The sequence below is a fragment of the Suricata suricatta genome, chromosome 6 (assembly GCF_006229205.1).
Source record: "Suricata suricatta isolate VVHF042 chromosome 6, meerkat_22Aug2017_6uvM2_HiC, whole genome shotgun sequence".
NCBI classification, from domain to species: domain Eukaryota; kingdom Metazoa; phylum Chordata; class Mammalia; order Carnivora; family Herpestidae; genus Suricata; species Suricata suricatta.
In genome coordinates this window covers 49,881,718-49,896,059 of record NC_043705.1, presented here as the reverse complement: position 1 = coordinate 49,896,059, position 14,342 = coordinate 49,881,718, and the positions used below count along the sequence as shown (strand labels likewise).

General features: G+C 42.0%; 1 long non-coding RNA gene across 1 annotated transcript in view; it reads left to right on the top strand.

The window, feature by feature from the left end:
- The window catches only part of LOC115293191, an 18,900-nt gene extending 7,262 nt beyond the window's left edge, over positions 1–11,638 (top strand). Inside the window, exons 3-5 of the long non-coding RNA XR_003909411.1 lie at positions 1,426–1,540; positions 1,872–1,987; positions 11,492–11,638. This is a non-coding gene — a long non-coding RNA (uncharacterized LOC115293191). The remainder of the gene's footprint in view (positions 1–1,425; positions 1,541–1,871; positions 1,988–11,491) is intronic.
- The last annotated feature ends 2,704 nt before the right edge of the window (positions 11,639–14,342 follow it).

Genomic DNA, 14,342 nt, shown 5'->3' with positions numbered 1-14,342 from the left:
ATCTGGAATGCTCAAGACATTAGTGACAACTAATTTGCACAGGACTTTTATGCCTCTGATTCTCTTCTTGTGGTTAAAGATGGGAAAGAATCCCAGATTAGTCAAATCAAAGTTCTCTTCATAGCTGTTCCTAAATATTCTCCCCCCTCTCTTTTTGTGTATAGTTTGATCTCAGGGGAACTCTCAGACCCCTCCCATAACACCTGCATCTGGCTCCAGAGATGTGCAGACATGCCGTAATGGCTGCTTCAATTTAACTGACACACTAAAGCACATGGCCACATGTGGACCATTGGGAGCTCCAATGCACCAGGAGATGACCTAAGTAAAAGAAGTGGTAAAGACCTTCCTCACGTCCTTTTTATCATCACATCAAGATTTTCAGAAATGGTAGACAATTTATTGTACATTCTCAAAACTGACATGTTCCTTAGAAACATCTCTTCCATCTCATGCACCATAAATAAAAGTTGCAGTCTGCAACCTGCAAGAAGATATTGCTAAGAGCAGAATCTTTGTGACAGAGAATTCAAGAAACTGATTGTTTTAAATGAATGAGATGCCTCAGGATGTCTTAGGAATATGCATTATCAGAAAATATTCTGGGCCAAGAGCACTCTGCAGAATCCCCCAGTAGAAGATGAGCATGTCAAACACCCACAGACTAAGAGCAATAAAGTGTAAATAATTTAGAACTCCTTGATATTATCCTGCCTACTCATCACATACATCTTCAATAATTAATTGAGCTCAGTCTTTAAAGAAATTCTTTCCACGTAACAAATCATTCTTTCTGTGTTGCCTATTAACAGCAGGAAATATTTCCTGTTTGGGATTTGTCTTCCCGAGTAAGGTACATTTATTTGTACTGTAGGCATTTTCTTGCTGTTGCTGGTTTCCATGGACATACTCTGCACATGCTCAGTGAGCCACATGGTTCTGATCAGAATTCTCCTTAAGGTACTCATCATTACCAGGATCTGTTTTAGTGCTTTATATATGTTGACCTAAGTCCCACAGAAATTCTATTACCTATTACTTCTCTATTTTACAGCTGAAGAAAATGGTTAAATAATTTGAATAGAATGTTCCTATCATACCTGGCTACCCCAAACATGGATAGATCATTGCCTGACATATTCACCATGGGAACAAGACTGTATATAACTCATACACAGTGTTAACTGGGTTAATTTTGTGCAGAAAAATTTGTCTTGTTTCACAAGAAGCTGGTCCCTTTAAATATCTGATTACTGAATCCTGCTAAATCATTCACACACATAAAGGCTTGGAGGATGGGGAAGGGAAGTGACAGGGTAATTGAAAATATCTGAGAAACCGTGACATCAAATGTTTCCAATATAAAAGAGGGACATCAGCTGCAAGAGAAGATTTACAGGTGTAGGGTCTGTTTATATTTTGTAGGATGCAGTTTGCTCCAGAAATGGAAATTATTCCAGGAAAGTCAGAGAGAAGACGCTGCTATTGATGGAAAGGACAGTTGAGCAGAAACCCCAAGACCCAAAGAAGATCAGATCAGGTAAATTCAGGACACTGTGACTCTAAGTAATGTAGCAATAACAAAGTGGGATTTACATAGTATTTATGCTTTAAAGCTTTGCCTCCTTAAAGAACTTTGCCTCCTTTGAGAAGGTCAAAGCAGAAGTGTCACATATTTAGGAATGACATGTCTTTTTTATTGTACATTTTCATTTTTTGTTTCACTTGCATATGCTATTTATTTGGGTTTTTTAAAATCGAGATTAAAATACAAGAAAGTGAAATGTGTAAAGTATATGAATCTTATGTGTATGGCTTCATGAATTTTTACATATATATGTTAAATATATGTTGATGTAATCAAATTTCAGGTCTAGATACAAATATTTCTACCACCCGGAAAGCTCCCAGGCAATACCACCAACCTCTACCAGAAGTGAAGACTGTTCTTACTTCAAATACCATGAGTTAGTTTTGCCTGTCCTTGGTAAGTCATAGAGACGAAATCAGTATATGTTCTTTGGGCTCCAGCTTTTTTAGTCAATATAATGTTTGTAGGATTCAAACACATTATTATATATATCAGCAGTTTGTTCTTTTATATTATGGTTTCATATTCCACTGTATGACTATACTCCTAATTTATTTAGCTCTTCTGATGATGGACATATATGCTGTTTCCATCTTGGGACTATTATGACAAAAGCTGCTGTGAATTTTTTATATTATTTTTTGTTGTTATTGGACAAAAGCACTCATTTCTTTTCCATCTATACCTAAAAGTGGAATGTCTGGGTGATAGGGTACATATATGTTTAAGGGTTAGATGCTTCTAGTGGACTTCACAATAATTCCCTCAGATTCTCCTTCAGGACATTCCTCCTAGCTGCAGGGACTGCTGCCAGCTGTCAGCCCTCTTTGGGAACTGCTTCAGCTGAAGAGTGCTTACTCTTCAGCTCACACCTAAGGCCACGTGGAGTATCCCTTAAGACCAGTTCAGTTCATAGATGTGTTGGTTTGAATGTTGAGCACAAGTCAAAAACAGATGGTAGTTCATATTCATGGATGACCCTAAAGACAATGGTGAGGGGAGATCATCTCAATGAGCAGAGCTTTGGGCATTCAATCTGGTCATCCACTTTGTGTGATGAGATAAGTAGTCAGTGGGTAAAATATACACAGATCCATGGACAATAGCAAATGGCTTATCCAGCTGATAAAGGTTTGGAAGGAAACAGGAAGGTTAGAGACAAGTCTAGGGTAGAAAGATGTGGAGGGACATATGGGAATGAGCTTATAGTATGGAGATTTTAGTATTTCATGTTAACACTCCACCCTGGGAAAAACCAATAAAAATCCAGACAGACATCATTAAAAATACAGCTGACATCAGCCCCTATCATTGGCCATGCCAGTGCAGGCACAATGCACATATGAATGGAGCAATCACAGTAGGGATAATGACTGTCTATGGTACCAGCAACATACTTCCCACTTAGAAAGGTTGATCTTGCCCATGCTGCTACTGAATGTCCAACCTGCTAGCAACAGTGACCAGTCAGTGATAAGCCTCTGATACAGGACCATCCCTCAAACAGGTCAACTAGCCACTTGGTGCCAGGTTGATTACTTAAACCTCTGTCATCCTAGTGGGACAATGCCTCATTTTGACAACACTAAAGACATATTTAGATATGGGCTTATCTTTCTTGCACACAGAGTTCGAGCCAACTCTACTATCTGAAGTTTACAGGGTGATCCACCACTTGACAGCAAAACATCCCTGTGATTGGGCACAACTATAGGATTCGCTAGTTATGTCAAATGCCATATAACCCAAAAAGTGATGAAATATCCTGTTGAGGAACAGCTCATATGCCAATTTGGCGGTGGTATCTTGCAGGATTGGGTGCCATCCTCCAGCACACAATGTACATTCTAAATCATTGACCTTTACATGTCCTCTTTGGGACCTTCTTTGTCCCCAGTAGATTGAATACATTGGTCTAAGAACAAAGCAATAGGAGGAGGAAAGACTTCACAATAACATGACTCTTAGTGACAGATTTTGCGCATCATATCCCTGCAAGTCTGGGCTCTATGGGTTTAAAGGTTCCACAGAAGGGGTTCCCCAGAAGGGGAACCCTCCCACTAGAGGACATAGCTAGAGTACCATGGAAATATGGCTGCTGCCTGGGCATTTTTTGCTCTTTCTGCCAAGAGATTTAATGGTAAGAAAAGGAACCACTATTCGGGCAGTAATAGATCATCAGGAGGTGGGCAGGGAGGAATGTCATTCAGACCCAGGTGACTCATCTGGGCAACGCTTGATACTCCTGTGCCCCATTTTGGTGGTAAAAGGAATCCTGGCCTGAGAAGAGCATTGTAACCAGGGACTCAGCCTGGGCTGGGGAGAGGCGCCTCGCCCAAGGTCACAACTCTGTCCCAGGCCAGTGACCGATTTGAGGCATAAAACCAAGCTCCTTAGCCCCAAACCAGAACAACTCTGAATGGCCATCCCAGCTTTAGAGCTCCTCATAAGGTCTTTCCTGAGACTGCGTTGTAGCCCAGCTCTGCCCTCTGCCCAAACCTTTCTGTGCTTCCTTTTCCTTTTCTTTCCCAGGTGCCAGTCCCAACAGTACTGCCTAATAAACTTCCAACATGCTTATCTTCATCACAGAGTTTGCTTCCTGGGAAATTCAATCTCCAGAGGTTTCCAAAGCGGCAGGTCCAATTTACATCCCTGTCTATAATATATGAAGATTCTAATTGTTCCATATCCTCACCAAACTCAGTATTTGTCAGTCTTTTAAATTTTAGCTATTCTAATGGGTATGTGTGGTGGTATCTCACTGTGGCTTTCATTTGCCTTTTCCTAATGAATAATGGTGTTAGACACCTTTTTAAGTGGTCATCGGGTGTTTAGATACTGTCTTTTATCTGGTTTTATTGAGTCCCTTGACCTTACTGACTTATTGGAATGCTTTACAAATTTGTATTTGCGCCCTTTGTCACATAAATGTATTGCAAAAAAATTTTTCCACATGGTGACCAGGTCTTTTCACTTTTTTTTTTAATATTTATGTTTCACGCATGCACATAAGCAGGAGAAGGACAGAGAAAGAGGGAGATAAAGAACCCAAGCAGGCTCCATATAGTCAGCACAGAGCCTCACACAGGGCTTGATCCCACGACCCTGGGATAATGATCTGGGCCGAAATCAAGAGTCACACACTTAACCGACTGAACCACGCAGGCATCCCACATCTTTTTAACTTTCTTAATCATGGTATGCTGGTTTTATAAAAACAACCAATCAAACAAAAACTTTTTTTACTTTGAGATAATTTTAGATTCATAGATTCACAGGATATTGGCAAAAACAGCACAAAGAGGTCACTCAGGTTCTCCCAATAGTTGTATCTTACATAGCTGTAACACAGTAATAAAACCACCAAACTGATATGGGCACGATGTGTTTATAGATCTATGCCATTTCGTCCCACTGCAATCAAGACACAAAGCTGCTCATCACCCATCCCCTTCCTGAGCCCCCCATCTGTAACCTCTGGCAGTCACTATCCAAGCCCTTTTCTGTATTTAGAAAATTATGTTACCTTACTACTTTGTATTATTTGAGCAGTGTTTGATAAGGGAATTAACTACTTTTTTATTATAAAGAAATTCTCATCTTGTATATAAAATAGTGGAGTGACAAGTCCCTGGGTTGTAAATGTCCAGGCCAAGACGGAGAAGTCCATCCACTGCCCACGGTGGGTGGACCACGGGGAGAGCACCACATATTCCTGCCCTACAGGTCATGGTTAGGGCCTCCAGGACTGGCCACAGTCCACAAGGCCCCCAACTTCATATAAGGGACCCACTTGAAACTTCTCTTTTCATTGTTCAGAGGTGGTGAGAAAAACAAATGACTCATTTTTCTTTTAAGAATGATGAAACAGTTTTTCAAAATGGAGCATATCAGTAACCACATTTGTTCCTATCACTTTCAGAAGAAGTTAAACAGCCTCTCCAAATGAGAAAGTGTTGGTGGTGCTCATTTCACAGCACAAGACATTATTTCCATGATCATCAAGTCCCTCTCTGCCCCCTATGCCTCGTGGCTTCCTCCTTGAGGCCACCAGGACCTCACACCTTTTCTATCATATCTGCTGATCTTGAGCTCGGTTCTGTGGGTGCACATGCTAATCAACAGCCTGAAAATCATCTCCGCCCTTCACTCTCAAAGGGACACTCTTGGTGGTGTTTTATTTCAATTGATTCTCTTTGCATTTTCAACTGTAATAGTCAATATCACAGAAGGTCATCAAAACGACACAAGATGTAGCTGCTGCCTGTCCTCTCTCAGAACCATAGACCGTGGGGGGAAGAACCACCAAGGGCTTTTCTAGGGTGGCTGGTAAGTGTGCAAGGAATAGGTCAGCTTGGGGCTCAGCTAGAGATTGTGTATTGAGCAGTAATGGAGAGATACTCTGGAACTTCATATAAGAAGTGCCTGGGAGCCAAGCTTCACCAACAGTGGAGCTGGAGGGCAATTCTGGATGTGAAACAGCAAGGAGCTCCCTGCAGGAGGGCTTTGTGGATCTTCACCCTATAGCTGTTGAGTCATGATGTCAGGACACTGTGCCTCTCCTCTGTTTCTACCCAGTTTTTCTCTGCATCTCTACTTGCACAGGCTTCTGAGTTTCTGTACTTCCTAATTCAAATTGCCATGGATTTGACTGGCTGAGCTAATCACTTTTTTCAAGCCAGCCTACGAGTCTGCTGCTTTCACGTCACCCTGCCTCTAGTCCAATGAGAGGTAGCTGGGAGAGTCTGGGTCACCTCTGTGTGACTTCACACATGGCTGTTTAAGTCTGCCCCTGCCTAATGCCATGCAATTTCTCCTATGGCAGTCATCATGGTTAACATGTCTAATATAAAAGAAACAGAGAAGTGTATAAGCACTTGGTTTCCTCTTCTTCAAAGATTAGTTCCAAAGTAGGGCTCCTGGGGGAAAGACTGGTTGTTAGCTGGGACTGCTGTGAACTGATCTGTTCCAAACTCACAGATACTTCTTGCCTTTCAATTTATTATTATAAGATGGTCACTAAATTTTCCAACTACATTGTGATTTTTCAATCTACATTTCCCATGTGGGTTAACCAACTACTGTATAATAGTGCTGCTCAGCAACTCTGACAACCTGAATGACTTCAACAACAACTATTTATTTCTCACCACGGATCTGAGTTGCGGCTCTGTTGAGCTCAGCTGAATTCAACTGGAGTCAGCTAGGCATGGCCCTAGGCTGCAGGCCAGAGCCTAGTTTGCTCCCTGTGTCTCTCATTCTGGGACTCAGACTGAAGGAGCTACAGGGACATGTTCCTCTCCTGGTGGATGGAGGACAAGAGACCAAGCCACACTCTGCAGACCCACTTGGATCTGCCAATGCTGTAATGGCCAAAGCAGGTCAAATGGCCAAGCCCAAGATGGATAAGGAAGTACACTTGTTCTATGGGTCAGAGAAAGGTGTAGGGGAGAGTAGGTATTTGCTGAACAGTAACAATCAACTAGACCTACTGCCCTGAATCACAGGAGAATTGCCACACAAGATGGCATGCTGGCTGCTACTAAAACCTCCTTGAGGGGCACCTGGGTGGTTCAGTTGGTTAAGCATCCTGCTTCAGCTCAGGTCATGATCTCATGGTTCGTGGGTTCGAGCACTGCTTTGGGCTATGTGCTGACAGCTAGCTCAGAGCCTGGAGCCTGCTTCAGATTCTGTGTCTCCCTCTCTCTCTGACCCTCCCCTGCTCGTGCTGTCTCTCTCTGTCTCTCAAAAATAAATAAAAAATGGAAAATTTAAAAAAAAACCCTCCTTGAAAGAAGAAACCACATCTCCACTTCTTTTGTGCCTAACTTCAAAGTATCTGACACTACACATCATTCTAGAAGATGCTCAATCAAATTCCCTTTTACTGATCAAAATGATCAGAGTTCTGGACTAGTATCAGCATCAGTCAACAGGTGACTGTGGTCAAGTCAGTTGATATTATCTCTGCTTGAAGGGCTGGGTATGTAGAAGATAAAACAGCAAAATGTAGTTAAGAGCCTGGGTTCTAAAGTCAAAACCCCTGGGTTCTAATCCTAACTCATAGCTTCTTAGCTGTGTGACTTTGGGCAAGTTGCTTAGCTTCTCTGTTTCAATTTCCTCATCTAAAAAGTGAGGGTAATAACAGTGATTGTCTGATGGGGTTGTTTTGAGGAGTACGTGGTACATTCACAGAAAGTCCATCAAGCAGGGCCTAACCCATGATAAGTATTTAATTATTGTAAGCATACTTGAAAAAGTAATAAAGCAATGTCTGCCTTTTGAGAGAGGCAGGATGATAAAGTGGAAAGAGCTGAGATTTGGAGTAAAAAACCTTGTGTTGAGTCCCAGCTCCTCTATTCATACCATCTCTGACCTTGACCAAGGCCCCATTTTCTCAACTGTGAAATAATGGCTCCCTCCCCTGCTGGTGTGAGGATCAGGTGACATGTGTGAAGGCACTTTTGCAAAGTGAAAACCATCAGAAAAATGCGAGCTACTTTTATCAAATTATTCCATTTTTGCCTTACTTCTCTGATGACAACTAATGGATGGTGAAGGAGTTCTCTGCTAGACATTCCTACTTCATCTTTAGAGATATGCCAATAACATATGCATTTCTCTGAAGCCCTTTTTTTCTATAAATCTTCACTCTTCCTAATCTAACAGAGACCTAGCAAGCTGGTCCTCACAGATGACCATAGACAGAAGTGTGTCCCTCTTTTCTGAGTAAATAGTTGGGTGTCTCATCATTCCACATTAACAATGAATATTGAGAATTTTGTTGAATATTTACTTTGTGCTACTGTTTGGCCAATACCTGTTGTCTCCACTGTCTGTCTTCCAGTCCCCTCGTGAACCGCTGCACTCCCAATATTCCACTGCAGCTGTTCTTGTCAAGGTGTCTGATGACTTCAGCATTGCCAAAGCCAATGGTCATTGCTCAGCAAATCTTACTGAACCTATCAGCAGTTTTCATTTAGTCGTTGATTACCGCCTCCTCCTTGAGAGCCTTTCTTCAGCTGACCTCTGGGACACCAGCCTTTGGTTCTCCTCCTCCCTGCTGTTCCTTCTGGAGCTCCGCTGTCATTCTCTAAATGTTAAAGGCTCATCCCCAGATCCCTTCTCATTTCTATGTACACTCACTCCCTGGGTAATCTAATTCAGCCTCCTGACCTCAGATACCATCTCCGTGTTGACAACTCAAAAATTTAAATCTGTAGCCCAGACATCACCCTGAACTCCAGGGTTATAAATCTACTTTCTGCCTCCACTTGGATGTCTTGTGACATCTCACATGTGATGTGTCCGCAGCTAAGCTCCTATTGTCCTGACTTTGATCTGCCACCTCTCAGTGAATGGCAACTCTGTTCTTGTGCCCAACACAAAAATGTAGGGACTATCTTTCCTCTTTTTTATACTTCACATGCAATTTATCATGGATCGTGTAGGCTCCACTTTGGAATTACATCCAGAATCTAACCTTTTTGTTTTGTTTTTGTTTTTGTGGTTTTTTACTACCTCTGCCAATTGCATCTTTGAGCCAACATCATCTCTTTCCTGAATTGCTGAAATGGCTTCATGTTTCTGTCCTTGTGCTGTCCTCCTCACCTCTCCCAAGAAGATAGAGCCTTTAGAAGGTTATTCCTATTATATCACTCCCTGATGAATACCTTTCAGTGGCCTCCTACCTCACTCAGAATAAAACCCGAAATCGTTACTCTAACCTACAAGAGCCTGTAAGTCCCAGCCCTCATTTCTCTCTCTGACTACCTCTTCTAACTTTCTCCCCGCTACAGTTGGCTTATTCTTCTCCAGCCACACCAGCCTCCTTGCTCCCCTTGGACACACAACCTGCTCTAATCACAGGGTCTTTGCACTTCCCAGCAGGCCCCGGCCCTCTTTCAAATCACTGTAGGTGTAAGTGCATCAGATAAAAGGAGTTGTTACCAGGGTGTGTCTCCAGTGAATCTTTAAAAGCTATTATTTTCTTCTTGATGCTTTATTAAAAATTTTTCCAAATATTTTCAATGATTGTTATGTATCTACTTTATAATCAGAAAATAAATGTGATATAAATTGAAGGCAGGATCACAAAGGACAGTGCTATTGCTTAAATACAGTGTGAAAAGGCTGCCTTGTCCCCAGTGCGGGCTCCTCATGCAGCCAGAGAGCGGGCCCACAGACAGGCCGGCACCGAGCCCATGGGCCTCCTGTGGGTCTGGTCCTCCTCGTGCTCTCTGCCTCTTCCACCGCCCCTCAATTAATGAGCTTCACACTAGGATGGTGATAACTGATCTCTAGGTGCAGATTCTGACTCACCAGATTAAATTACAATGAAATGCTTTTTAATAAGTAATCTACCATGATAAGTAAATTGTTATTTTCCCCTCGTGAGTGGCATTCCCTATCATTCTAAAAATTAATCTTATTTAAGAGATGCTTAAAATATAGGGCAATATCATAGTTCTTCAGACCAACAGTTAATAACTAATCTGTTTGAATTATAAATCTTGATTCTTTCAATGCTATTTTCCTTCAGATCTATTACCCTCTTCTGTTGCTACTGGGATTTACATTCTGATTTTGCCGAGTTCTCTGTGTAAAGTGGAGAAAATAGATTTAGCCTACCTAAACTTAATATAAACAACAAAAAATCCTTTAGGTATAGTAAATGATAAACATCGGCATGGTTGAGGAATCTCCCTAAGGTTTGGTAGGTAAGTGTCAAGAGCGTACAAAATAAATGACCTCTACATAGTATGGAAGAAAAATGACTCGGTGTACCAGGAATCCTAGCATTGCTGGAAGTACTAGTTTCACCTTCATTTTTAAACTTCATAAGTTCCCCAGAAGGTAACTGGGCAAAGAATTGTGGTGTGAGGTAAGAGAGAGATGGGGAGATTTATCATGGATTTTGTTATGTGTTTCAAACCTTTTTGTATGTTTTTGAGGCCTTTAAGAAATATTAAATTGAAATCTGCCTTTAAATCTTAATCATCTCTATCCTGCACTGCAGTCTCTTCTCTCCCCTGGAGAGATCTCTGGAGTGGAACAGACGTCCTAGCCTTTGCTCAGCTCTAGGTTCTGTCCTGTGTTTTCACCTCTGGCTGACAGTATGTTGTCCTGTCCAAGGCCCAAGAGTCTATGACATAAAGAAGGCAAAGCTTTTGCCAGAGTTAGCGTAACTCAGCTTATCTTGTGTGTAGTAATGGGATAGGATGCATATCATAGGACTAGCCCTATGGTTTAAAGAACTCAATGAACTTTCACCAAAATTGGCTGATTCTGCTTAAGATAAACACCAAATTTGAATTGTCTCTTTTTCTATGGAGAGATTGACCTCTCCACCGCTGTAGGTAGCTCAGGACCCCTATTTCTCTTCAAAAGTGGTCTGTGCTCCCATTTCTGCTACCATGATGCCTACCAACAATACTACAATGGCCTGTCACCAGCCTACAGACACATCTGTCTTGTGCGTTCTTATAATTCAGAGCCCAGTACAGAGTTTGGCATATGAAAATTCTCAATAAATATTTGTTTAATAAATAGGTAGCTGACTCAACAGATTAAATAAAATGCTTCCTTCCAGACTGCCGGCAGCTCCATGCTGTGTTCATACATAGGCTACTTGGAGGAAGAGGCCAGAGTCTTCTGGGTCACCCACACTGGCTCCCCATCACCCCAGACTTGGTCCCCACATTTGCAAAAATGTAGTGATTCTATCACTCCTGCCCAGGCCTTGGAACTTTTGTTTTGTAGTTCTTGATGAAATGGAAACAAAAGCACGGGCTTCATAATTGTACAGGCAATAGGCTGACTGATGACTCAACACCTACTAGACCCATATCCCAGTCCTGCCACTGAAGTCCTAACAGTTGTTCCTTTTGATCCTCACAGAGGCACAGGGGACTTCATGAGGATGGGGACGTCCCTTGGCTGGTACAAAGTAGAGCTGCCCAAGAAGCTTCATATCCGACTTTTTCTTCCTTGACCCCACTCACTGCTGAGTTCCGCTATTATCATGTGTTCCTGAATTTGTGTTGCATCCTAGACACTGGTGTTTCTCCTCTGGTATTCCTTTAGCAACCAAGGTTTCGCTCTGAACATGACATCAATGTGATGAATATCCCAGCTCTTACTGCATCAGCATAATGGTACGTGCGGACTGCTCATTTCAGCAATGCGCTTTAGTCCTGCCTGGCACTTGACCGTGACTTGTGATTGCTCATGGATTACTTTGTCACCCAAACACTCTTGGGTTCAATTCTTTGTGTTTATAATTAAAAGCCAGTACAGGTTTTTATTCAGTTCTAAGTAGGAAACACTTTCACTACTTCTATACAAAACCACTTAATGATAACATCAATAATAGTACCCAGTACTATCTTGCACCATACTAAGGGCTTTACATATTAACTCTTTTACTTCCCATAACAAGCCCAAGAGATAGGTAACCTATAATCATGTCCATTTACAAAGAACAAAGGCACAAAGAGGCAAATAACTTGCCGAACACAGGTCATAAGAGACACAAAGACTTTACTGAAAGCGCCTAGCATTCTTCTCTCCACACTTGAGTGAAACACAGCAGTCAAAGCTACTCTTCTTCAAAAAGGAAAGTCCTAGAAAGCAGCTCTAGGCTCCAGGTATGCAGAAGAAAGCCAAATTCCACCAGTGTCCTCCACTAATAAGTACAGAACCAAGAATACACTCTCAAACAAATGATAACAGTGGAGCATCAACAAGAGACCTCTATGGTGGCAGCATTTCCAGAAAATCCAAAACCAACCCCTTTAGGAAACTTCCTATTGCAGACGTTTCTGACTACACCCAAGGCTGGATTCCAAGTGCGTCCATATATATAAGTTTGATTTCCTTCTGCTGATGCTGCCATTACTATGCACAAAACCAGATATATATATATATAGGAGTCAAACTGCCTTTATATTGGACTTTGATCTCCAGTTCATTTGGACAATTTGATAAACTTGTCAAGTCTCTCAGCCTCGTGTTTGCATTCTGGGACACATCCTATTATCTCCCTGTAAATAAGCCTTTCAAGTGATCATTGGTTATATCTTCTATATTTATAAGATACTATCAGTCAATCTGAGCTAATCTTACCAAAATACCATTTAAAAAATTACACAGGGGTACCTGAGTGGCTCAGTATGTTAAATATACAGCTCTTGATTTCAGCTCAGATCATGATCTAGTGGTTCATGAGGTCAAGCCCCACATTGGGCTCTATGCTGACAGAGCAGAGCCTGCTTGGGATTCTTTCTCTCTATTCCTTTCTCTCTGCCTCTCTCTCTCTCTCTCTCAAAATAAATATTTAAAAAATAAAGTCACACTCCATGTCCTTCCTCATGACATCTACCTTACAAAGATTTTGCTGTTGCCAATGAAATAAGGTGCACTGGCTAACATTCTGTGTGCCTTGTGAGTGTCATCGCCCTGAGGATGGGGACTGCCTGGAGCATTTAGAAGAAGAATCATTACCCTACAACTGCCTACTTATCTCAGCTTTAAAAATAAATATTTGCCCACTAATATGGCAGGTTTATGAGCTGCATTTAATACCGTAATGAAATAGTCTATCACTGTGTGTGTGTGTGTTAAGAGAGAGAAAGAGAAGAGTTAAGGTTGCCATGGGAGCCCTTGGCACTTCTGAACCTTTATGATTATGAACAATAATTAGATGTAATGCTTTATGGTGGTGAAGCACCTCATGGGCTCCTCATAATTGTAAAGTGTCTGGCAATTAACTCACCCTCCTTGAGATTCAAGTTGGTGTAATTAACCCCACAAGGAGAAGCAGCCCTAAAGAAGGGGAGTCACGTGGGGAGAGCCACCCTGTTTTGCAGCAGCAGAGACAAAGGGAGGCCCCACCCGTCCCTGCCCTGCACCACCTCCATCACAAATCTCTGCCAGGCACCCCCTTTTGGCCCAAGGCACTTTGCTCAGACAGCTGGGTTGGGTTCACGGAATGCTTGCCCACACTGTGGAGAGGCGGATGGGCCCACAGCCCAGGTGTCAGGCCCTCAGTGTTCCATTTCACCAGGCGTGGATACACAGCCGTGTGCAGCTGTAGCAAGAGGAATTCAGAATGCCACCTGGGGAAAGGGAAGTTGGAGGAATACTACTCAACTGTAATCAGCTCAACCTTCATGAAATCAATACCTCTGTTTTCGTCCCCAAGTACTGCAACGTGGGGCTGATCCTTAGCCTGCCAACTTCTCTATTTATTGTCCCATGACACAAACATGCTCTTAAAGACCTACAGAAAGCCGAGGAGAGCGTGGATGTTTTTAATGCAAAGTGTCATTGACATTTTATACACATTTTATACACACATATATATGTGTTATGCAGGGGTCTCCTATATGTATTAGAGTGAGTGACATATATTGACCCATATATTTTAGAGACACATGTCATAATACTTTATATGTATTCTATAAACACAGAGAATTCTAGTACAAATGTATATATCTCAAGTAAATCCCTGAAATAAGGGAGTCATGTGCTTTGGCCCTGTCATGTTGATCAAAAGGTGAGTCTGCAGTTTCTCCAAAGGAAAACAAAATATAACTCTTGAATTTTGTTTCAACTTAAATTTCATGGACTACTTCAAGCATTTTATGTTCGTGGTAGAAGGTAGTGCACTGTGAATTGCTGACAGATCCCGGTGCAGGAATGTGTTGGATTAATGCCACTGTCAAACTTTCATGCCCCTCCCCAAAGT